Source organism: Myodes glareolus, chromosome 13 (genome assembly GCF_982192425.1).
Source record: "Myodes glareolus chromosome 13, mMyoGla1.1, whole genome shotgun sequence".
NCBI lineage: Eukaryota > Metazoa > Chordata > Mammalia > Rodentia > Cricetidae > Myodes > Myodes glareolus.
In genome coordinates, this window is record NC_142038.1 from 47460432 (window position 1) to 47487008 (window position 26577).

General features: G+C 42.9%; 1 long non-coding RNA gene across 4 annotated transcripts in view; it reads right to left on the minus strand.

Moving 5' to 3' along the window:
- The window catches only part of LOC125390577 (uncharacterized), a 69455-nt gene that overhangs the window by 10367 nt on the left and 32511 nt on the right, over positions 1-26577 (minus strand). For 2 of the 4 annotated variants that reach the window (XR_007228798.3, XR_015005394.2), the window contains exons 1-3: positions 19346-19632; positions 1617-2341; positions 54-1443 (exon numbers count right to left, since the gene is read on the minus strand). This is a non-coding gene — a long non-coding RNA (uncharacterized LOC125390577). Of the gene's footprint in view, positions 1-53; positions 1444-1616; positions 2342-19345; positions 19633-26577 lie in introns of those variants that run through there. The other 2 variants (XR_015005392.2, XR_015005393.2) reach the window with 2 other exon arrangements.

The window sequence follows — 26577 nt, forward strand, 5'->3', positions numbered from 1 at the left end:
ACAAACATGTTGCGTAATCACCAGCCCAGTGAAGGTTAAATGCACAAAAATACCTGCTGAAGAGAAGACTTTGGTGTCGGCTGAGATGCTGTGACAGGTTACCAGTCTCCCAGGCGGTAGAAGTTTCGTGCCTCCGCTGTTATCTTGCTGCGAACTGAAGAACCATGCTCTTATTTCAGGGACTTCTCTCATTCTGCTGTCAGTAAGTTCATCTGCAATCAAGGAGGAAGCGTGTCTGTTTGCTTAAAGGGAAGAAGGAATTAAATGTTCATTTGGGAGCAGGGAATCAGGTCCTTTGAGTCAGGTGGCGGAGGGAAAACACAGCCATCCCCGCTTTATGGATGAGAGCGCTGAAGTCAGATAGCTTGTCAAGTTCAGCTTCCCAGGAAATGGTCTGGTAATCAAAGGGAAACTGGCCTTTTAAAAAATATGGAGTGCACTTGAGAAAAAAAAATACTCGTGCAAAGGAAACTGGAGATGATAAAGAAGAAGGGACTGGGGAAAGTCCTCGTTCTTTGAAGAATCCCCTTGATTCTCAAGACGCAGATCTGATGCCCTGTTTGTTCACATAATGTGTGCCAACCAAAGTAACACCTTGAGTCGATGTGGGTAGGTCATGTTTGTTAGTTGTATTTTACTCTGCTTGCCTCAGGAAGCCATTGAGAGGTTTTTAGCAGACACTGACCTGGTCTGATTTGTGTGATGTTAGCTCAGGGCACTGAGGGATAATAGATTGCATGTCTGTCTTCCCATCGGACAGTAGGCACTGTTCTTGATTGCTATTTATTCCCTTGTCTGTGTCCATTCAAATGTCTGCTCCATGACAGTGAACGCCTGCCATTTTTCACTACTGTATAACCAGTGACTGGAACAATATCTGGACCAGAACAGGCTCCCAGTAAACATTTATTGAATGTAGCTGTAAATGAGTTAATAAAAGAAGGAAGGAAGGAAGGAAGGAAGGAAGGAAGGAAGGAAGGAAGGAAGGAAGGAAGGACACAAATGAACATTAAAGCAAGGTGAGTGCTTGGAAAAAAAATAGCTTGCCATGAAAATGTATTGAGAGAAACTTTTGGAGATAGGAGGTTATAGCTTAGAGGGACACATTATAAGACGTAGACTGGGAACACTTTTGTGACCGAAAACTGATGGGGTTTGTTGAGAGTGGAGCTGGAGGTGCATCAGGTTCACAGGCGGCTTCAGCCTCTCAGCCCTTCGATCTGAACGATTCAGTTCCCTAAGATCAATGTGCCACTATTTTCTGAATCCCCAGTTAGTTTTCAGCATAGCAAAGCTGCAGATTTGTAAGCATGGTTTTCCAAACAACGCTCTTGGCAACAGTCTGTCCATGGTGATTTCTTGAACACTTCTCCTTTCGTAGCCTGATATTTCTATCAGGTTTCCATGGCTAGGTTTCCATGACACCACAGCAGCCAGTTCCATCTACGCTGTCAAACATATGACTGGTCAGAAGGAAAGGAAAAGTCTTTTCCTGCACCTGCATGCATGCATCCCCTCTATACACACACACACCCATGAACACCCATACACGCCCATGTACACACATGTTGCTTCTAGCATAGCACACAGAAATTCACAACCACGAGCTGACTTACCCACTTGAGTTTTAATTGCTTTGCTGTCAAACAGACCTTTGTGGACCATTCAATTAATATTTGTAAAGAATAATTTCCAAGTTAAGTGTTCCACTCCATACTCAAAAAAGCAATTATTCTCTTGAGACTAGCTGTTTGATAGGCAGAGAGTCTTGTTTATAAGTTATAAATAAATTCCTTTCTTCTTATTGTGCCTGAAGACTTGCTGTCATGTCATAAGCTGCACCAGAGAAGACTACATTCATATGTATGTGTGATACACATCTTTTTCTTTTTCCTTCAACTTCCTTGTTCTGAATTTGTTGACAAACGAGCCCTTTTGAGTTTGCCTGGTGATGAGTGTTCTTCAGGATTTCCACAGCCATGACATGAATGTTTCAGCTGAGTTCACAGAGCGTCCTTTTATCTATTTTGGGAAGTCTGTACTCTAGATCCAAGACCTCTCTTTCTGTGTCACAGTAAGCTACTGGCTCACTGACCTGGTACCCCGTGGATGTGTGCCATTGGGAACATGATCAAATCACAGCACAAGGAGTAATGAATGTTATGGTCTCAGTCACACCGGGCATCCTCCCCTGGCTATGGCATGCTGACTTTCCATGGGTGGGTTTGTCTTTAGATGGTGGATGAGTTCTGAGAAACAACTGAGACGCTGTGGTCTGCTCAGGCCAAAGGCATTCTGCAGGAAGTCACCACGTAGGACACCTCTTACTCATCAAAAGTTTCTGCGAATCAAACAAAGGGGTGAACATGCATGGGATTTCTTAAACTAGAATTTTTTTGTGGAGGCTCCATGGGCACCCTCATGAGTTGGCAGCCCTCCTATCTACTGTGCTACCCACTAACTTCTAATGTGTTTTCTCACTTTTCTTCAAATGTGAGATTCTTGTAGTTATAAAAGTACAACAAATACCCAAGCAAAGTACATCTGGGTTGAAACATCTTGGGACCTCAGGGGTTCAGCTGGGAACCCTGTATCTTCTCTCTAGTGCTAGCAGGTTGGTCGTGGACACTCATGTCTGTAAGCTGCACCAAGAGCCCAGTGAAGGAACTCTGTAGTGAAAACCTCACAGGAGTGAACCTTTTTGGAAATGGTGCAGTTGGTAACAGGCTCACTGCCCAAACGTGAAGACCTGAGTTCAATTCCCAACACCATGTGGAAAACTAGCAGTGAGTTTATAAACTCAGAACCAGAGAGCCAGAGGCAGGTAGATCCCCAAGGATCACAGACCGGACAAGCTGGCTTAACTGGTGAGCCCCAGGCCAGTGAGAGATTCTTTCTTAAAAAGCAAGATGAGAGAGAGGTCATGACATGTCTAACAACTCCACCTGAGGGGGGGCATTTGCAGCCGTACCTGGAGGCAACTTTCAGTTCAACCCACGGAGCCCACGTGATGGAAGGACAGAACTCACTCCTGGAGGCTGTCCTCGAACCTTCAGATGTACACTGTGGCATGCACACACACACACACACACACACACACACACACACACACAGAAACAGAGACAGAGACATAGGCTTGGGGGGCATGCAAGTATCTTTTAATGTATGTATGTGATTGGTGGAAAACACAGTATGCTTAGAGTTTTTCATCATGGCCCCTTTAGGTGTTTTCTTTATTGTGGTTTCCAGGGCCCTGATACTTTGGTCTTCCTTTTCCTAGTTGCAAGCGCAATCATTTGACCTTATTTCTCTGTAGTCCAGGTGCCTGCCATGTTTCTCTTCAAATCCTTGATATTTCATTTCCCCTCCCACCCAGTGTGTGACAGTTCACACACACAGACATGTGCCCCACCTGCACGCTCACCAGCACTGGACAGTTGTCATGACACACCCGCTCGTTCTTAGTTAATCCTTAGACACTGGAATCCCAGGAAAGTCAGCCTGGACTTTCCTGAGCTCGCTCTAACCTGCAGGGTAGGTCTGCTCCTCCCCTATTTTACATGGTACAGTCTCACGGAACGTACTCTTTTCTTTCTGAGTATTTGCCTCTGTTGGCAGCCAACCAATCACTTGTGGAATTCTTTGTTGACGTTCGTCTCCACCCTAGCTTTTGTAAGCCCTCTGAGAACACACAGGAGCCTCAAGAGTTGGATTGCAGTAAATATTGGCTGGGTGGATGAACCGATGCATGCATGAATGAATGGCTGTCTGGATGTGCCTGAGTTTGTGTGTCTCTACATGCCCATGTGTGACTTTCGGGGAAATAGCCCTGTTCCTAGCCAGCACACACAGTGTATTTTTTTTTATTTCAGGCTACCCTGAAAACAGAGAGTAGACTAGCATTCTTCAGATGAATCAGTGTCTTTGCTAATTCTGCTTAAGGAATTCATTTAGTGATATAAACACTATGAATGATTCATGGGCCTCTGGCTGCCATTCAGGGCAGAAAATTCTATTCATGCAGCTTACAGATATCATGTAAATACTGTCTTGTTATCTGTGCGCCTTTGTTCCTTACATCTTAATCACAGAAACAGCAATTACCCCTAACACCATTAACAAGTTTCTAATGTGCCAGAGATAAATCGCTCACTAAACAAACGTTTAAACACATTAGCAGTGACCAACAGAGTGTTACGTTACCCACCCCGGTTGCCCAGCAGCAGTCTGACGTCACCTTCCCCTTCCCGCTTATCTCCCACCATGAAACAGCCCGTGGTATTTGGGACTGCCCCAGATAAATAGGATGAAGCATAGTACACACATACCTTCAAGCTTAAAGAGACACAGTACTCGAAAGCCCCATCGCCCTTTACTGACTGGTACATATGGCTGGAAATGTGGTTTTGATTATGGACCAGAAAACTTGAATAGTTGCAGAATGGAGAAAGGTTGATTTAAAAAAAAAAAACTACATGAGGAGGCTGAGAACTTAAAATAGTCAAGATTGCATACCAAGGCCAGATTTGAGTTCTAACAACTCCTGGTACATGTCTGCCCAAAAGCTGGCTTAGGAAAATATGGCTACAGCATAAGCCTGCTAATATTATAATTCAATATAAGAAATGAATTAAGAATCACCGTATCTTTTGATGTTTGAGTATATACCGCTGGCCTTGCCTACAGGGCCAAATCCACGGAATCGTGGAACATATTTTCTCTGATTCCTGAGCAATACTAGCTTACGGAGACATATTCATGAGTTCTGGGGTAAACGGCCTCAGCTGTGGATAGTATAGGCATCGTTCTCCCACAAAACCTGTCAGGCTTAAAATAATTCATTTTCTAAAACATGAACTAATTTACATGGACTTTCTATCATATGAATAATTCTCTAAATTTACTATTTGAGCTTTTTAACTGTTGTATATCCTCTTTGAAGTGCTTATCTATATATCTATATGAATAGATTAATATAGAGGTCACCACATTATAGAAGAGACACTTACAAATTTAAAAGTTCAAATCCCTCTGCTGCTTTTCCTGTACAGATAGTAAGTCACTCTCCAAGGATACAGCGCTCACAATTTAATGTATTTACTTTTATTTTGACATTAATAGGATTTTAATCATGTTTGCCAATCTCCAGCCTACTTCAGCTGCCTTTAAGACATACTTTTGTCTTTAGAGAAGGCTCCATGAAGTGTATACAAAATTTACCATAGCCTTTTTCTCAATGTCAAATGAAACTATAAATACTTAAAATACAATATTTTATAAGCAATCACTGGAAATGTATCTTTGTTCAGAGCACCAAGTATAAACACCACATTTATCCCCATTCTGGTGGGTATTTTATCATTAGGATACATGGTACTGCCTTTAATCCATCTCCTGCCTGGGGATGTTCCATCTTTTATCCCATTTTCTAGTATTACTAGGACTACACAGAAGACAGCCTTCTAATTTGCCTTCAATTGGGATCCAGTTTGGCAGGGTAAAACTTCTCAGCTGATCCTACTCGTCAGAAGCGTGAGGCACGTTTTTGAACTTTGCAGTCTTCTGCAACTGTGTCAGGAAAGTTTTAGACAGTATTAGATTTGCCTTTTTTGTGGGAATTTCTCCATCAGAAGGAACATCAGAAAATTACTCAGGGTCTGTGTCTGCTCCTCCCGCGAGGCCTCTGCTTTTCAGCCACACCCTCCCCCAGGGGAGGCAGGAGGCCTGCATTTGCCAGACCTGTATATTCTAAGAGTCCTTCATAGCCTTGAATGGCTGAGTGCTCTTCCACCTTAACATAAGCAAATAAAACCATATACAAGTTCAACAGAGAAGAAACAAGGATTTCCCCCCAAGTTGATTTAAAAAAAAATAAAAGTAAAGAAATAAACTTCTAAAAAATAGTTGCTTAAAAGTGTGCAGTAGCCAAACTTTCTAAACTGGCACCTCTTCCTGTTTGACAAGTGGTGACAGATTTGATCAGGATCCACTGTCCCATCCCTGGGATGAAGCTATGCTTGCCTGGAATATTAGTGCTTGCCATCCTACTACACATACATATTGATACTAAATATAATGCATGTAGGATGCTTGCAATGCAATGGGCACTACGCCATCTATGCATATTCAGATACCAGACAAATAAGACCTTTGTGCACCCCAAATATTCTGCCTATACCAACACTTCTTACCTCATTTTGTAGTTTTTCTTAATTACTTTTCTTGCTCTTGTAAAATATCCAACAAGAGGCAGCTTAAGGGAGGAAGGGCTTCCTTTGGCTTACAGTTTCGGAAGTCACAGTCCAGTGTGGCAGGGAAGATGTGTCCGTTTGTGGTAACAGAAGCATGCAGATGAGACTCCAGGCTGTGCTGACACTCACTTTTCCCTTTTTATTCAGCCTGGGAGCTTAGCCTATGCAACAGTATTGTCCTCTCTCTGGCTAGATCTACTTCAGTTAAAGCACTCTAGAAATACCCTCATGGACAAGCCTAGAAATGTGTCTCCTAGGTGATACCAAATCCAGTTGAGTTGACAGTGAAAATTAATTAACACAAATACTCTAAGAGCATGATGAAAGCTGAAGAACAAAAGAAAAGCATGCCTGTTCATAGAAAACACACACAGAACTCCGGGTAGCTTAGCTAGTAACCAGACTGGGAAGCCACGCGTTCATTCACCTGCATTCAGATTCTCCATAGAGAGGATGACCAACTGAAGAATTAGCAATCACAGAGACATCGCTAGTGAAGACTAGAGCCACACTATACATTTATGGCGCTTTTCATCTTATGAAATGCTTTCCATATCGACAGCCTTCTAGCCACCGTGTCAGATGGGCCAATAGCAGCAGAGGTCTCAAGACTAGTACAAGGTCACTCAGCTGGCACAGCTCTGACAAGAAGCCAGGTCTACGGCATGTGCTCTGTTTTGCCAAAGGGAATGGATAGCTAGCATGAAACGCCATGAGCAGGGTTTGTTTAAAAAAAATACACATGTGCCTCAAATAAAGATGAATATTCAGGAGGCAGAGGCAGGCGGATCTCTGTAAGTTTGAGGCCAGCCTGGTCTAGAGGGAGTTTCAGCACAGGCTCCAAAGCTACACAGAGAAACCCTATCTCAAAAAACAAGAAAAGTTTAGTCAAACTAAAAATTTACTTGCATATATTGTTCAGTTTTAGTCTCTCTCTCTCTCTCTCTCTCTCTCTCTCTCTCTCTCTCTCTCTCTCTCTCTCTCTCTTTCCCACACACACTGCTGGAAGACAGAGACTACAGGTCCCTAGTCGTTGTTCCATTCCCTCAGTGCTTAGCAAATGGCCTGGCACACAGTCAGCATTTATTGTCTGTGAATGAAGGTTCTCTATACAAAGAAAGAGATTAGAGAGATTAGCTTCCGGCTAAGTGTGTTCCTCTGATCGTGCTCTGCCTTCAGCGGGGAGTTCTAGGACAGGAAAGTGTGTCATTGGTTCACTGACACAACACTCATTGTCCCTCCACCTCCCCTTTTTAACTATGATATTTGATAAGTGGAGCCAAGCTGGATTGGGTCTAGTTTAAGCATCTAGCACTAAGCAGTCTTTCGCTTCTTATAATGAAAAAAAAATTTCCATCTTCTATGCCAAACTGGAAGAAATCTTAAGCAATAATTTAATTATTTAAATTAGTTGCAGGGTTTGGATTTTTTTAAAGCTGAAAGCTTATTTGAAAAAAAAGAAAGAAAGAAAGAAAGAAAGAAAGAAAGAAAGAAAGAAAGAAAGAAAGAAAGAAAGAACGAAAAAGGCCAAACTGTAACTGCCCAACCCAAGCCAAATAACAACTTTGGAAAGCAATGTGGTTGCTAAAGCAATAAATGAAGGGTTTAGCCCCTCCTGGGTCTTGGAAACTGTATCCACCCTTGCCAGGAAGGAATAAAAAAATATGTCTGTATTTCATTTAACCGTATTGAACTCCCTAAGGGCAGAATCTATTCCTGATCCATCTTTGTATTCTAGAAGGTTCTCTGGCATGTAGTGAATGCTCAGTAAATTATTATTGAATTAAAATGGGGTTTTGCAAAATTTACACACATCTGTCTGTTTATGTGTGTGCATATGATGTGAATACTCCAAATAGGTGGACAAGCTCTGCCTCATATCTTCTTGGATACTGGCTGGAAAGACGCCATAATATTCATTTAGCTACAATTGTGTTACAGATTTCTAACTAGCGTGTATCTAATTTGGGTAAAGTCCCCCTTGGGTAATGTAATACCAATTCTTTACAATTCTGCCTCTGAAATCCTTTCCTATCTAAGTAGGTAAAGTTCTCTACCAGGGTCTGTGACTAGTGTATACTTCATCCTCAAGCCAGGACCAGGGGTTGTTATTTAGCCTTAGCTAAAAACTTCCACTGTTTTGAACAACCCTTCTCAGCCACAGAGGGTGCCTGATGCCTGGAGCTGAGTATGGTTCTGTATTGTGAACCCGCCCTACATGTATGGCTTCTTCAATTCACATCCACACTGGCTGGGACAGGCGGACACGGACTCACACAACGATGCGAAAGGAAGGCCTACGAGGATGCTGACACACAAGTTCTGTGAAGGCCTAGTGTGTTTTGAAGGAAACGGTTGACAAAGCAGAGAACAAATATCAGCAGGCACTGGGAGATTTGTGAAAGTTATGTGAAAATATAGGAACATCCCTGTGGCTGGGAGGGCAGCTTGTGGTTGGGAGCAGTGGCCTGAAGTTAGCGTGGACTCGGGAGAATTAAGGAACCAGCAGAGGAATCATGAAATTCCACCCCAGGAATATACTTAAGCCCTTCTACTGAGCCAATTCCGTCAACACATTATACCCAGGAGTATATGGATTACTTATCATATACTATCAAGTTACTATGTTTCCTGGACTTGGAAGCATCTTGACATTTCAGGAGAAACTAGGAAGCTCAAAAGTTCCTTTCCTATCTTCTAAGCTTAATTTCCTGTGTAACAAAGAAAGTTGGAGGGCTGGGGATGACTATGTGCCATTAATCCTCAACTCATAGTGACCCCACTTTCTCCACAATCCCTTCTCCCCAACTGGAAAGAGAACCCCAAGGCCTCTCAAAAAGGAAACCAGGTCACCCCCACAACTCTCTCTCTAGACCCACAGTGGCTGAAATGAAATGCAGCCCCTCACCACCAACACCTAGTGTAGGACCTTGCTGTTTAATGAATATTTAGCACTTGCTATAAAAGGGGCTTTGAGAGGAGAGGTGGAAGTGAACTGCCTCAACTTCCAGCAGCATCTTGAGAGCTGTTCATTTCAAAAGAGTTGGATGAACTCCCTCATAAGCTATCACATGTGTTGCATGATATCCTTTCAGGGTTAGTTTCAAGGACTAGGGCTTTAGAAAATAGGTCCCTTAAAAAGAGATACTAGGGCGCAGCAGATGCTGCTCAGCAGTGAGGAGCACTGGCTGCTCTAGAAAGAAGTAGAGTTCAGTTCCCAGCACCCACATCTGGCAACTCACAAGCAGCTCCAATTCCAGCTCCCGAGGACCAGATGCCCTCTTCTGGACTCTGCTGTCAATACACACACACACACACACACACACACACACACACACATAAATAAGAATAAAAGAAATATTTTTTAAATAAAAAATAACTCAATTTTAATTGAAAGAAATGAGGAAAGCCCATCTGAGAAGATCTCATATACCTCATTTTATCAGAAGCAAGCAGAGTGCCGCTGAGAAGAGGCAGACAGGCAGACAAACCTCTGTGGTGACTACATCCTGGGAAGTGAAAGCACGTACGCAGTCACGTGACATAGGCTATGTCATCTGCTCGACAGAAAGAGAAAGTGAGATGGGGAGATAGGGTGAGGACTCCTTTGCAATGGATAAGTGACATATCAGAAGAGATGACAGTCAAGGAAATGCCCAAAATGAAGCTAAGTCCATGTCTAGGAATAGCTGTGGAGAGAGGCTGTGGGTGAAGAGTCAACGCAAAGGCCCTGAGGCCTGAGCAGTCATGGACCAACAGCCACGAAGTCAGTATGTTTGTATGAGCAGGGAGGAACGTCTGAGAAGCTGAGGTCAGGAGGCAGCAGGAAGTCAGAGCTGCCAGGCTTTGTGGGCCATCCGATGGTGGAAAGTTACTGGAAGCTTTTGAGGAAAGCGTGACGAGGTGAAGCTTTGAAAGAGACACCCCTAAACCACATGAGAGCCATCCAAACAAAGCCTTCTGTTTCGAGGCAAAGCAGACTGGCTATTTAGACTTTGTTGGCTTAGCACACCTAAAGATGCTGGACACACACATGTGTGTGTGTCGAGCTGGCAGAAATGTAAAGGAATTCCTTAGGGGCTAAAAATACAACTCCAGAGGGTTGAGTTTGTTAGGGTGGTGTTTATGAGGGGATTACTGGACGATCCCTACTGACTGAGACTCCGGGGCTTAGGAGTGCTTTCTTCTCACGGACACTACGAAAATTCTGAACTCTAAGCAGGAAGTCCCAGAGGAGACTCCTTGCAAAGTCACAGTGCTCAGAGTTCATAGGTAAGACCTCATTGATAAGGAGGAGGAGCAGTAGAGAAGGAGGAGAAGGATGTACGTGTAGACACTATGGAAAGAAATGCTGGGCTGGGTCAGGTCCCGGATGACAAAATGCTGATAAAGTCTAACCATCATTTCATTAGTGTTAGAGAAAGGTCAGAGAAAATGACAGTGGAAATCTCTGAAGAGCAAAAGGGCTTAGAATTTTGCAAAGGTCATGAAGACAGTAATGATATTCAAATCATGGACCCCAATGCATGATTTAGGAAAAAGAGAAAGAAACTAAGAGCCAAGATGAGAAAAAACCAAGAACTAACAGGATGGCTAAGCAGGCAAAGGTACTTTGCCACCAAGCCTGATGACCTCAGTTCAGTTCTCTAGACCTACCGGTAGAGAGAATTAGCTTCTGCAAGCAGTCCTCTGACCCCCACCCACCATGGCACAAGTGGACACATGCATGCACACATGCACAAACACACACACACACATACACACCAAAAAATAAATAAAACTGTAAAATATTTTTTTTAAAAAAATAAAAAATAATGAATAAACTAAAAGAAACAAGCCAGACGCGGAGATACAGGGATACCAAGCAGCAACCAACAAAGAGAAGATGTCTAATTTTCATTATTTTAAGCATCAAAAGACAGAGCTCGATTCTTTGATAGTCATCATACAATACTGCTGCTGGTCAGAATGGAAGTATGACAGTTTAAAAAAAAAACTAGAAAAGGCTTAGCGCCACCCAGCTACATCTCTGTTTGATTGGCTAGAGAAATAAAGTAACACAGAATGATAATAGACAGAAGCACTCCCGCCATAAAAAGAGGCACTAGCGTTTGGGGAAGTACCTGCCTAAAACCACAAAGGACTCGAAGGTAAACTCCACCCATGTCCTTGGAAACAATACACACACCTTGCCTTTGTCTCTAAAATCCCCGGATTAGGTGTCGTGAATTATTGACCTCTGGACTACATTCTACTAGTTAAAACATTACTTTGCAATCAACTTGTGCACCACAGAGCAAGGCCATCTAGGCAAATGCAGAAGTCACTTCTAATAGCTCCCCAGACTGTACCCCTGTCTGTACTGTTAACAACGTATTACTGGTCCTCTCCAAGTTTCAAGGGAACATATGGTCACCGTACGAGCCCCAGACTTGGTGCTCTCAGGAAGACACCACTGTGAAGCTGGGTAAATCTTCTAAACCTTCAGAGTCCCATTTTCCCCATCTCCAAGGAGGTGATTGTTATCACAGAGTCAAGACTCTCCTGTCAAGCAAACAAGAAATAGTTTAGGCTTGAGACAGATTTGAGTGACATGTCCTGGAAACATGGATCCAGGTTATCCCAGAGAGGAGTTCTCACTTGGGCACAGTTTCAGGCAGCAGTCTAAGGAACACAACAAAGAAAATAATAATTACGGGTACTTTTTAAACCATTGGTGGAAACATCAGCTAGACAAAGCACGGCAAAGAGGGAAATGTTACAGGTCTTAGATACTATCCAATGACACTCTTAGCCTTCGGGTTGGTGCAAACCAGGCTGTTTGTACATTCCAAAAGGATTTACTTCACGGTCACAAGGGTGTTAGGTCACACACAGAGGTGCACAATAACTGGCTATTGTGCGGGGCTAAAAAGAGCCCAAGAAAATTTGACTCTCAACTTGTAACCTTCCAATTCTATACAACTCAGGTCAGTGAGCCGTGTAGAATATTTAACACATGTGTGGCTTACCACCCCACTAGACCTCAATCCACGCAATACGTCCCTCGGCCTGTCTACCTCACTGGCTAGCTCTGGGTGGGGGCATGAAAGGACTCTGTGCCAAGGTCATGTTCATTACTGAATAACCAGCATGAGCTGGCTAAGCATGCCCCATCTCACATGCTTGAATCATTTGGACATCTTGTCGTTTACCCAAGGAAAGCCTGTACTTGTGAAGCACACTGTCTTGGAGGACAATGCTGGTTTTAAAGTGCAAAGAATAATTCATGCATGTAATTGATCATCTCCCTTCAGCATTAAATAAACAAAACAAACAAACAAATAAAAGACAGCGCCCTTTAATACAAATTTGCATGGCATTTGCCCTTGTTACAATCCGTTGACACTGTCTAACACAAGCAAATTCCTCACATTCATCCATTGCAGAAACAGTGTTCAAGCCTACTGCAAGAGCAAGTGGTACCTCAGCTCATCAGTTATTAACAACCCATCTTCAATGATCTCGAGTCTGAGGAAGGCAGAGTCTTTTCTGCACAGTCTCTTTGAGAGACAGAAATGACTCCCCATCTCCCCAGGACAGTTTTCTGTCGTTTGGACTGAACTAAAATGAAGCTACAATGAGACTGGGGATGTATGTTGACTAACATGAAGAGATCTGTTATACGGCTAAAGGAAAAATAACCCACTATGAAGCAGTGGTGTGGTATGATCATACAGTTGGAGTAGGAGAAGTGAGCTCTAATCTTCACACAGCTTTAAGTCTGGATAAAAGAAACCTAGGGATGTTATCAACACCAGCGTCAGAGTAACGTGGATTCAAATCCATTCTCTGCCTGGTTGGATTCCCTTGGGCAGATTGCTTCATCTTAAGTGTCGTTTTCATTTTTTGTTTTATTTATTTAATTGTCATAAAAAATAATAGGTTACATGGTGACATTTTCTTACATGTCTATCTTAGTACTTTATTCACCCCCACACTTCCTCTCTTGTCTGTCTCTCCCCACCTACTCATCCTCTCCTTCCCACATTCTGCTTTAAAGACAGGAGTGTGGCCAGGCAGTGGTGGCGCATGCCTTTAGTCCCAGAGGCACTCTTTGAGTTTGCGTCTAGCCTGGTCTACAAAGTGAGTTCTAGGACAGCCAGCGACACACAGAGAAACCCTGTCTCAAAAAAAGCAAAAAAGACAGGTGTGTGTGGGGGGTGAGTGTGTATTATGAGAGTATGTATAAGTGTGTGTATATGTATTATGAGTATGTGTGTGCATGTGTGTGTTTGAATATGTCTGAGTATGTTATGTATGGGTATGTGTTTGCAAGTGTGTATGAGTACTTGCATGTGTATATTTAATCATAATTCTCCATATGGAAGAAAGGTATACTTTTTCTACTTTGAATCTGGCTTATTTCACTTGACATGTCTCCAGCTTCATATGTGTGTGTGTGTGTGTGTGTGTGTGTGTGTGTGTATGAAAATAGTAAGGGTTACTCATACACTGGCTCTATTCTTAGTGTTTTAGAACCTTCTGCATGTATTGCCATAGTGGGATAAGATGGAATTTCAATATGGTTTTAATTTGAATTTCCCTGATAGTTAAAGATGTTGAACATTTTAAATGTATTTACTGGATAATTGTATTTCTCCTTTTGAGAACTGTCTAGTGCATTTGTCCATTTATTGACTGGATTTTCTGGGGTGTTCGATCTTTTAGTTATTTATATATTTTAGTATTAATCCTATACCCAATGGTTGCTCCCATTTGGAAGGCAGTGTCCCCACTGTCCCCCTGTCTTCTCTCCTCACTGCAGTCCACTTCCTGAGCCTGAGACTTGATGTTAGGTATTTTGACTATCACCCAGCCCACAGAAAGTGATCTAGAACTGACAACCATTATTACCATCATACAGATCTATCTATCATAATAATATCTATTGTCATCTATTTTGCATATAGACACAAAATGTCCATTGCTATCACCTCTGGGTATTGGTTTGGGCTGCAGGGTAACTCTCTGTACCTCTTTGGATTCCACTCCACCTTAGTCAATCATCACGGAGCAGGAGAGAGGGAGAAGGGAGAAAAAGAGAAGAAAACAGGCATGATTGTGTAATGTGTTTTCAAAATTGTATGAGATTGTCATCTTTTTAATCACTGAACTTCCCTGTGGGATAATTTCTCTTTCCAATATATTATTATCCCATCTAAAAATATTATTATAAAGACTTTTTCCATTCACTGTATTTTTTTGCTATTTTAGTAATACAACGAATTTCTGTATACTTAGTAGAATTCACGCTAATAGGAATAATGATCATTATCTTCTTTCTGACTGGCTAGTGCTTTTGACCTCTCCCTCTCCGAGGAGTGGATGGGAAGTGTTATACAGGAGGTGGGGCGGAAGAAGGGGAAGGAGACAGAACTGGGGTTGGTATGTAAAATGAAAAAAAAATGGTACCTGTAGACCAAAAAAGCACTGACCTCATATGTTATAATTTTACTTAGTTTATTGCTGTTTCTAATACATGGAATTAGGCTTGCTGGATGGGTGATCAAATATACAAGTGAGATACTTCCTTCTTTCTGAAGTAGGTTGCTCCTCTGACTTACACTGCTATGAGACACAGTTCTGTGCACTCAGTGATGCTCAATAAGGTGTATCTGTCTTTTGTCCATGTGACATGATGAATAGACAACATTGCAGGTTCCTGGGTTGTCCCTTACCCTGGTATATAACCTGAAGGAACAGCCCCAGTCAAGAACACATCAGTCTCACCGCAGAGAAAATCCCGGGAGCCTACAAATCCTCACCATGGCTGCTGAGGCTTTTGCTCAGAACTGGCACACACCCACTGCCCCAAACAAGCCTGTGGTGAAGTCGAGAGAAAATCAGGTAACAAGTGTCCTCTCTCCAGAGGACAGTTCCACATGTCACAAGACACTGGACAAACAGTGGAAGCTTGCAGAGAGGCTGGAAGAAGAGGTGAGCGGAAAGCATGCCCCGCTAACCTTTAATCTGATTAGTCTTCTAGTCAGCTTCAGTCCAGACCTCTTGCGGCAGCAGGGAGTGTGCATTTTCCCTTAAAGGGAGCTATACTAAAGGACTAAGCACAAACACCTACTTAGTGGAAATAAACTTTATTAAGTAAAAGAACCTAATTCATATCTCTATCTTCCTAAGCGTGTTGAATATGCTTTTAGTTGAAACTAGTATGTTTTTTGGTTTTAGTTGATAAAAATCGTTCCTTTTTTTTCTTTCCTTTAGCTAGTTAATGCACTGGTGTGCTCAGGAGTCTCTGTTGTGCTAGCCTTATCTATTCCAGGGGAATTAGAGTTTATCACCCTAATATTTTATTTATGGATCTTGAATGTATAATCTGCTGCTAAGAAAAACTGACCTATCGTGTTAACATGTTATTTTTAAAATAGATAAAACCATGTTTATTGCATACAAGATGTACGTGTGGATTTCCCCCTCTTTATGATTTCCTGAACAATTTATAATAGGTAGGAATTAAGGGGGCTGGAATGATGCTCAGGGGCTAAGAGCACTTGCTGCTATTACACAGTACTCAGGTTAGGCTCCCTGCAGCCATAAGGCAGTTCACAAACATCCATAGCTCCGGTTCTAGGGAATCCACGCCACTTCTCACCTCCAGGCACCCACCAGGCATGCATGCAGTACACAGATCTACATACAGGGAGAACACTCATACACATAAAATAAAATTACAGACCGTATTTTAAAATGTTGAGATAAGAGTTAATGTCCCTGGACAGTTTAGAAGTTTCTAGATCATATGGGCTCGGAGTCCTTTGAGAAAGGCACCAAGTCTTTGTGGTTTCGAGTTATTTAATATACACTGAAGTATTCAATTTATCTATGTAACTGTGCCAGTTTGGCATTTAATCTTTTGTCCTGAGAGTTTATCCAATTTAGCAAGGTCTTTGAACTTACTTCCCTGACAGTTAGCGCATTACAAGTGGAGCCTATCGAGGGCGACTTGCAGTAGCGTGAGCTACAGTGTACGTGGCCCTCCAGTTCCCTGGGTACTGTCAATATTTCATAAACAGTAATAATTACCAGCGCCACCTGACAGACAGAACTCCACCGACTTCAGTGGGATGAAGGGCAATCCCCACCCCTGCTATTGTCTCTGTCCTTTCTGTTTAATGACAATGTTATGTTACCTTGACAGAATCAAGGACTACTTAATTCTTGCTCTGTACCAAAATTAGCCTATAAAGGTTACCTGATTTCAGACGTTATTTTTGAAGCCCTGTGCATTGTTGGATCTGCCTGGGGGGGGGGAGGGGGAGCTGGGAGGCCGATTAGCTTTCCTGCCTGGGGAAGGCATTGCGTAAACAAGCGGAGAAGAGAACTCCAGGCCCACTCCTTCACAATCTGGACATGGCCCTGAAGCTCCCTCTGCGCTTTCAATGTTTTATAAAGAATAACAATTAATAGGCACTCTCCGGCCCTCTGGGATTTATACCATTTATTGTCTATAAAAGGGCATTTTAATCCAACCATCTCTGATACATTGTTTCTGTTTGCAACCAAACCCTCGGAACATGGGTTGTTTGTTCTGTTTGCCATTCACTGCCTCTCCTCTCAGGTGCGGCTTCCGTTAAGCCTGTCCATGTCACTAAAGGCCTTGGAAATGTACATTTTGTGAAAAAAAAAAAAAGGTTTTTCTTGGTATTTCGTAGTGCCTTGTTTCTGCTTGCTCTCCAGTGCGGGTTGCGTGTGGGCCCTGAGGTTTCAGCGAAGCTGTTTTCTTTTGAGAAAGCTGTCAGACAACACCAATTAAATTCAGTAATTGAACAGACACCGGCAAAGAAGTTCGGCTAATTCACATACATTTTCAAACAAATGAGACAGAAGCACGGAGGGGATGTGTAGGGTGAGGTTTTTAACCTTCTCTCCTTCTCGCTAAATGTCTTTCGTTCTCCAGGGAAATATCAACCACGTGCTGCAGGTTGTTGCGTGGTGATTCAAACTAGCTAGCACATCAGTTGGAGGTCCTTAACATAGTCCCTGTAAAAGACAGCACCCACAAGCCAGCTTTGTTTGTACACAGACGTCGGGACATGAGTTTTGACGCATCCTGTTTCCCCTACAGGATCCTCGTTCCTCTGGGAAGAGAGTTAGGATACGCTGTGTTTGAGTCTCATCCCTGTGCAGAGACATTCCGGTGGTTTCAGCTGTTTGCTACCCTCATGCTATGGTAGCACCCTCCCTGACCCTTCAGAGCATTAACACAGTCTGCCCCGACCCCCAGACCATGCCACAGCCAGGGCTTCCCCTGCAGACTCTCTCTGTAGGCCCCTCTCTTGCTCAGCCAGGCTGACCAAGCCAGAGCAGATGCCACCCAAGCCGTAAGAACGGACTGGCAGCGGCGATGCCAAAACCAAAGGCACGGAAGGATCATCATCCTGAAGGAATGCTGCCGTCACGATTCTTGGTTGCCAGTTAAGGTGACGGAGGAAGCGTGCCAGAAAAACCGTGTGGACTCTGCTGAGGTAGGAGACAGACAACAGCCAGTCGGTTGCGTCCCTACCGTCTCAGCAACGGACCGCTAACAGTGAGGCCTTGATTAGCACAGAGGCCTGTATTTTCTCACAGGCTTCACTTGGCTCAGTTACACCGCTGTGGGTTTTTCTGCTGAGCTAAATGACACTGTGGCCAGATCAGCTGAGCTGTGATTTAGCCAGGCTGTTTGGATTAGCTGAATTCCTAGAACCAGCCACTTCTAGCCAGGTGTTTTACATTGTAAAGGCAGATTAAAATTTTCCTTTGACACTCCTTTGAGTTTGCCCTGTTCCCACTGGGTATAGGAACCAATTGTAACCAAGCATAGGCATGCCTGAAACTGTCTGAATGCCTGTGACCCTTTTCCATCCTCCGAAGCCTAAGAACTGTTATGCCCATTTTGTTGAGCAATTCACTGAGGCAAGTCCCTGCGGTCATTTAACCAGTCAGAAGCCAAGTTGAAATTCAAACCCAAGTTCATAATGTTCTTTCTCCATCTACCCCTCCTTACATCTATCCACCCAAGCCACCAAAGCCCAGTTGGCCCCATCCAGCCTGACAGCTTTATCAAACCAGAATCTGACAGAGTCGCTGGTTGTAGATGTGAGCGTAAGGCGAGGTGCTGAGGCTGGTGAAGAGACCAACTTCCATCCACTGAGCATGCTCTCTGCCAAGCGCTGTGCTTTCTGGGTGCTCTGGATGTTGTTCAACTAGAAGAGAGCTCATTTACCATGTTCAGAGCCCCGGGTTCAGTCCCTAGAATGGTCTAAACTGGGTGTGGTGGCAAAAGCCCTACACTGGAAGTGGAGGTGAGGAGGGTCACAAGTTCAAAGCTATCCTTGACCACATAGCAAATCTGAGACCACTGATTGCTACATGGGGTCCTGTAGGCAGAGACTGCTCCTTCATTTCCTGGCCACCCAGACCCGAAAACTCACATAGAAGCTGTCTTAATTACAACACTGCTTGACCAATAGCTTAGGCATATTTCTGGCTAACTTATATCTTAAATTAACCCTTTTCTATAAATCTGTGTATCATCACAAGGCTGTGGCCTACCAGTAAAGGTTCCAGCATCTGTCTCCTTTGGCAGCTACATGGCGACTCTTTGACTCTGCCTACTGTCTATATATATATATATATATATATATATATATATATATATATATATATATACATATATCTTCCAGCCTGGCTATATTCTGCCCTGTCATTGGCTGAAACAGTTTCTTTATTAACCAATGGTAATAAAAACATATTCACAGCATGCAGCAGGGAATCCGACATCAGGGCCTCGTCTCAAGAATTAAAAAGAAAAAAACTGAAATACTGTCCAAGCGTCCAGTCATGCACAGCTCACCTGAACTTTGGCCTCAGGGCTCTGACCCAAAATTCTGTACTATTAACCTGCCAAAGTCCTGCCCAGCTGTGGCCTTCCAAACAGCTAGCTTCATCTAATAGGAACATGGTAGAAAAAAGACACTGACACTAGCAATTCTCAGATACATATATTCTGTCATGTGAGGCTCAGAAGCATGCAAACACTTTAAGTTAATCATTACCTGTCATAGTCCATCTGGACTGTTTCTTGTCAGCAAGCGCCATGTAGCTGCTGTGGCACAGTTGCTCTCTGCCTTGTATCACTTTTTGACTATGCAGCCATAACTAATACACAAGCTTCATTGCGAGGAGACAGTCATTTTTGTAGAGTTGAAGGCTATACAGATGCCTGGCCTAAGTCATCTGGAGAATTTCCTCTGTCTTTTTAGTAATGCGTTTTCACAGATCCCCGTGCGGTTCACTCATGCTACAGGGAAGATGATGCCGTGGCCCTGACAGACTGAGGAAGAGCGAGGCGGAGCTGAACTATGGACAAGGGCCACAAACTCCCCGAACTTGAATTTTATCTTTACCCCTGAATTGCCTTCCAGACTGGAATAGAACTGCTGCCTGTTCTCCTCATTATCAAAGGTCATTGTCCCAGCAATGTGGGCCTGCCGTGTGCCAGTCCCCGTGAAAGCCAAGCTGGCAGCTACGGCACATGCCAGTGCCATCGCATTTCCACTGGAATTGACAGCGAGCCTTGTGTAAGGGAGATGGCAGAATCTTATTAGCAAAGTCACACACCATCTCAGCTCCTTCCTTCCTACGGTCACTGTGAGAGCCTGTTATTGATGTAGTAAGAGTCGGTTTTAATTGGTGTGTGTATCAATGAATTAGTTAATTAAGAAAGCAGAACACAGACATGTGCACATACACTATTTTAAAGAATTGACTCATGCCATTCTGTTAGTTGAGTGATCTTAAAATCTACCATTTACAGTCTGGACACTCAGTAAAGCAAATGGTATCCATTCCCTCCAGATTCAAAGGCTAGAGAACCAGGAGGGGAATTTGTGTGCATTCAAGTCCAAGTCTGAAGGCCTAGAAAGCAAAACCCAAAGGTATGGCCAGCCTCATCTGAAAGACCAGGAAGCAGGAACACCAGTAGTGTAAGGGCCAGAGTGAGGATAGTAGACCAGGGTCCCTACTTAGTTACACTGGGAAAAGAAATTCTTCCACCCTCTACCTTTCCTTTTTATCCAGGTACACAACTGGTAATGGGAAACTCACTCATCACAGTGGGGAGGGGGGCGATCTCCTCTCCTCTGCCTACAGTTCAAACGCTAGAGTCATCCAGAAACTCTCACAGGCAAGCCCAAAATTTAGTCACCTACCTGAGCCTGCCATGCCTAGCAGGTCCACACACAAAATCAACCTATAGCAGTCACTGAAGGACTCTATCTTCCCAGTGAGGCAGCATTTTTCATGGCTGCCTCTTAATGACCTGTGTTCCTCATCTTCTTGCTGCTGCAGGCATGGATACATGAGGAGAGAAAAGGTTAAATTCACAGAGAAACCCACAGTGCACGCTTTCAATCTCTCAGGAAGTCGCAGTGCAGGTTTGCATGTGGAAGGGTCCAAAGCACACTGTGATGAAAGGCATGTTGGCCTTGCTTGGCCCAATCCTATCTGAGAACCCAAGACCTTCTGAAGGGATTATCATTATTCTAGAAAGCCACCTCTGCCCAAATGGCACCTGTCCCAATATTTCGGGACAATAGAAACGACAAATGCAGTGTGCAGAGGTCGGCAGAATGCTAAGAGATTGCATTTAAACAATGGTATCTTAGCTAGCCCTGAGACAGCTGGACTCAAATTCTCACAAAGCATAGACAGATGGACAAAGCTCAATATGAAAGCAACTTCTTAAGATTGCGTCCATCAGTTACAGAATGCTTAGGAAGCTAGGGTAGCTGGCCAGAGGAGACATCTACCTTTGTCTTGATAAGTCTCTTCTCAACTTCCAAATACAGAAAATGTACGTCATCCAGTTTTGGGAGGATATGCAGCTTATGAAACACTCGACACAGAGTTCAGGTTGACATTGAATTCTAATCCTCCTGCCTCAGCCTCTCAAGTCTTTGGAGTTCAGGCTTCATGTGTCACCATGTCCAGGTCTGTGATGATCCAGTGTCAGCATTGTTAGTGGTAGAATTCTAGGCTGGAGGGAGGACCTTGTGTCCCTCATTTCAGAGCCTGCAATCCCCGTAAGGCAAATGCAACTTTAGCTTACTGTCCGTGGGGAGTTTTCCAGGACCATTCAGGATTAAGGAGTAGGGCAGGTACTGTATCGCTTCAGGTCATTTCAGTTCTCTGCTCACCATCGGAGGTATATTTGCATGGCTTTTGTTTACGTTTTGTGCCAAAAATTCCATCTGTCCATGGACCCCATCTGTCTCGTCCATTTCAAAGTTCTCAGTACCTACAGCCACATTTGGCACATAGAGTTGATCCACAAATGCTTGCTGGATGAGCAGGTGGATGGATGAAAGCGTCTGTGGGTAGCTAAGAGCACAGACTGCTCTTGTAGAGGATCTGTGTTCAGTTCCCAGCACCCATATGCTGTCTCACAAACATCTGTGTAATTCCAGTTCTAGGGGACCCAATGCCCTCTTCTGGTTTCTGTGGGCATCTGGCACACATGTGTACCCCAGTGCTCTTAGCTACTGAGCCATCTCTCTAAACCCTTGCTTGATTTTTGAGGAAGCAATATCATGTAGCCTATGTGATCTCTAGTTCTCTATGTAGCCCAGGATAGCCTTGTACCTCTGACCCTGCTGCAATCACCTGCTATTGAGCGCTAGGGTCTCAGGCATGTACCTCCCGACTTAATTTATGCAGTACAGGGAACCAAAACCAGGACTTTGTACATGCTAGGCAGCACTCTAAAAAAATCCCATATCTTCAGCCCATTAAGATCTTTCAAAGAACTGCCCAAAGGAAATAATGGCTTCCAAACACACAAATGTGATAAAAAATCTCACTTTCTTAAAAAGTGCATAGTACTATTTATTCCCTCAAAGAATATCCTCATGTTAATTAGAAAATTAATTAAGTAATATGGGTTAAATCATATTTCTAAATATAATTCCTTGTATTTCTTTATACCTGGGTAGAATGTTAAACCTCACTGTGCTAGCTAGATTTATGTTAACTTGACTCTAGCTAGAGTCATTTTAGAGAACGGAACTTCAATTTAAGAAATACCCATACCAGATTGGTCTATAAGCAAGTCTGTGGTGCATTAATTGATGATTGATTTGGGAGGACCCATATTATTGTGGGTGGTGACACCCCAGGGCTGGTAGTCTTGGGTTCTATAAGGAAGCAGGCTGAGCAAACCATGTGGAGCAAGGCAAGTCAGTAAGCAGTACTCCTTCATGGCCTTTGTGTCAGCTCCTGCTCCCAGGTCCCTTCCCTGTTTGAGTTCCTACCCTGACTTCCCTCAGTGATGGAGTGTGACCTCAAAGCTATAAGTTGAAATAAACTCTTTCCTCCCCGAGTTGCTTCTGGTTGTGGTCTTTTATCACATATCACAGCAATAGAAACCCTAACTAAGACATTTACCTTCACCCTATTTATTTACCATTCTCCACCAGATCAGTAACCAGACCAATGGAAGAATAGGAAAGCATATGATATATAATACAAGTCAAGCTTTTTTTTTATGAAGTTTGAACCTAACTAATCCTAAAAGTTAATCATGAAGTAAGTTTGACTAGCCAGCTACCCGGCAATTTTTCGCTGAGTTTTATAGTCTAAAAATGTGTCTCCTCTCTTCTCTTCTAAAGAGCACCATTTGAATTTTTTTCAAGATTAAAGTCATTATTCCTGTTTTATGAAATGTTTGAGCTGTTTTTACTAGTTCTGCTTGTCTTACAGAAAGCATTGGCATCTCTAAAAGGAGTGTAGACCAAGATGTATTATAAAGAATGCTCAGAGCCAGGCAGTGATGGCACACACCTTTAATCCCAGTGCTCTGGGAGCAGAGGCAGGTGGAACTCTGTGAGTTCAAGGCCAGCTTGGTATACAGAGTGAATTCTAGGATAACAAAGGCTACAAAGAGAGACCCTGTCTCAAAAAAAGTAGGACGGAAAGAAGAAAGGAGAGAGAGAGAGAGAGAGAGAGAGAGAGAGAGAGAGAGAGAGAGAGAGATTGCTCAGGGAAAGTTTTCATGCCATCCTTGAGAAATCAACATTTAATAGCCACAAGCTCACAACTTGCTTGTGTTTGCTACAACTGATACATTACAGTGATAATTTATTCACACTAAAGCTGTTCAAAAGCCTTTATCCAACTAAAAAAGCCTAGCAGATGAGACATGGCCTGCTTGAAGCCCACTTTACTTGTAATTTTAATATAATGCAGAAGTAATCACACCTTCCAGAGGCAGTCAAGTTAAAGCAAGAGACACTAAAACTTAATTTCTTCCCTATTAACCCAGTATCTAAGTCCAATCTCCTGCCCTTCATTTTCCCACCAAAATAAGCATGTTGAGATTATATGTAACCACCCACACATTCCTTCTGACTTGGTACCTAGTGTAGCTTTGATGATGAATTTCAATGTAAGTAAAATTCTTCATGACCCTATTCTCAAATATGAGTTTAAAAGCAGAAAAGTACACTAAACACTATAAAGTAAAACTGTTTACTACCTCAGCAGTCAGTTGTCCCGTCCACTGAGTCCCTGTTAAGGCTGTACACTGAAGAAAAAAAATAGCACTGATTATTTGACTGTGTTTAATTAAGATCAAACTGTGGGGTCCACTCCAGTGGCCAGCTGATTTTACTTACTTTTGAAGGATGCCTCAGAATAGTCCTTTACTTTGCCAGTGAAAATTGATCAAAATGGTACCCCATGCCTACTCATATATTGGACACATGTTCCAACCTGCATTTAGCACAGAAGGTTAGGCCAGGACTTGATTTTCTCTTAAGAGTTAGAGGTCAAAAGTCAAGTCTCTGTGTGGGACCTATCAAGTCAACTACTGGTGGTGATCTAACACTAGAACTGCTGTGGGGAGAAGACTGAGCAGGAGCTACTCCAACCTCTTCTGAGAGAGGCTGTTCACAACCTTGGTTTTCTGCCTGCAGATCAATGCCTTTAGCCCAACCATCCGTTGTCATTCTTAAGTTTTCCTTTCCAGTTCTTATGCCTTCTTTTTCAGCCATAACTATTAAAGGGCGATTGTTACAGGAACAATCAGGAAATGGCCCAAGCCTGCTCCATCAAATAACCACAACCATCATCATTAATCATCACCGTCATTATCATTATCCTTTAAAGTGAGAATGAATGGCAAAGGTCACACTGGTTTTAAAGGAATGAATTTTTGCAAGCTTAAAATTCTTGAGCCACACCAATGTTAAGTTCAAACTAAAAAAAAAGGCACCTTGTCTTTTACCAAATCTGTATCGTAGCTCAAGAAAATAAACTCGCAGGCAATTTTTTGGAACAACTTAAATGGCAAGTTGAAAAATCAAATGCTTCTGACACAATAGCAATTTTGATGAGTGAACCACTGACGGATGTGCCATGTGGATGAATTCCTCTTAAAGTACATGTGGGTGTGCTGAAGGAGAGGACATGCGGGGCAAAACAGCTCAAACGCTTCCCCAAACCCAGACATTCGCCAAAAAAAAAAAATCATTTGAGGTAATTCCAGACACCAGGAATCTCTACAAATGCTCACACACGTCTACAGGCACAGAGCAGACTAGAAAAGAGAGTCTAGTTTAGCTAAGACTAAACTAGTCTTAGCGTTTAGTATCAGATAGGTGCCCGGGGAAGCGACCCTGCTCATGTCCACTATTGTTCTCAGATATTCTGCAGCCACGTGACTTTACTGCTTCATGTTGAGCTTCTTTGGGTCAGGCCTTCTGTCACGAGCTGCTATCAAGCCAAGTTTCCCTGATTTTAGAATATAACATATTACTAAAATTTGGGCTTAAATGTGAGGCTATAGAGTAGTTCTTAATGGCCTTCATCTTGTATGTTTTGACTCACTGACTTTACACACTGAGGTTGTTGTGATCCAAACACTCCAGGTGCTGGGTCACACTTGAGGGTTTCCGGTGTTTCCTGTTACCACACGTGCTCTAGATAAGACTCAGACCTGCTCAGACAACCCCTCAGCTTCTGCTACCGTCCAGTCTGAGCTGGCATTTCAAACTGAGTCCTAAGTGGCCTGCTCTCAAAGTTCCTTCTCATTCACAAGGGGGGTTGTCAAAGTCACCACCTTTAGCGCTAATTTCTCTTGACTAACATCTATTCAATACTTCTTCCCTTCTAGCCAGCCTGGCCCAGTCATCCAAAAGCTGTCTCCCCAGAACCCGGGTGAGCTCTCTGAGTCCCCTAACATTAGCAGGATCACTTTCCCAAAAGTCCCACCCTCTCCTTAACCGTCATCAGTGGCTTGGTGCTCAGAGGGTAAACAAATAGGCTTGTGGTTCTTTCTGTTTCTGTTTCTGACTGAAAATAAAATCAAAGCAAAACAAGCATGGATCAAGTTACACAAAAAGGAGAAAATGTAATGAAGAATTAACCCTTGTAGCTGTACTTTTTCTTCAGGAATATCAGCCTGCAAATACTAACATAGAGACTTTTATTAATTATGAAAGCTTGGCCTTACCTTAGACTTGTTCTTAACTAGTTTTTATAACTTAAATTAGTTCATATTTTTAATATATGATCTTTCATGAGACTTGTTACCTCATCTCTATCCTGCCCATCCTGCTTCCTCCAAGTCTCCAAGCCAGCGACTCCATCTTTTTTTTTCCCCCAGAGTTCTCTCTCTACCTAGAAGTTCCGCCTATACTCTGCTGCCTAGCTATTGGCCATTCAGCTTTTTATTGCACCAATCACAGCAATACATCTTCAAACAGTAATGAAAAGGAAAGGTTTTAACTCCAACACAATAAACCTATATACAGTAAGAACAATTGTCAGGAAAGAATTACATTCACAATGGTCAGTCCATTTGTATTTGGCATATCCAGAGAAAATACTCTCTTATCTATCCTATCTTGATAAGTTTAAAGTTTTATACCTACACTATTTTTATCATAAATTGTATTATCATCCTAAAAATATTAAAAATATTAAGGATTTATTTATTGTGTATATAGCGTTCCTATTTATTGTGTATACTGCCTGTGTATTTCCATGCCAGAGAGGGTACCAGATCTCATTACAGATGGTTGTGAGCCACCATGTGGCTGCTGGGAATTAAACTCAGGACCTCAGGAAGAGCAGTCAGTGCTCTTAACCTCTGAGCCATCTCTCCAGCCACCCTAAAAATATTTTTTAGACCATAAAACATCTTCTTAGGTAAATAACTTAAGCATTCATGTTTTTCAACCTTATAAACTTCACATCTCTTATGAAAGTTTTTAAATTTGGTAACAAG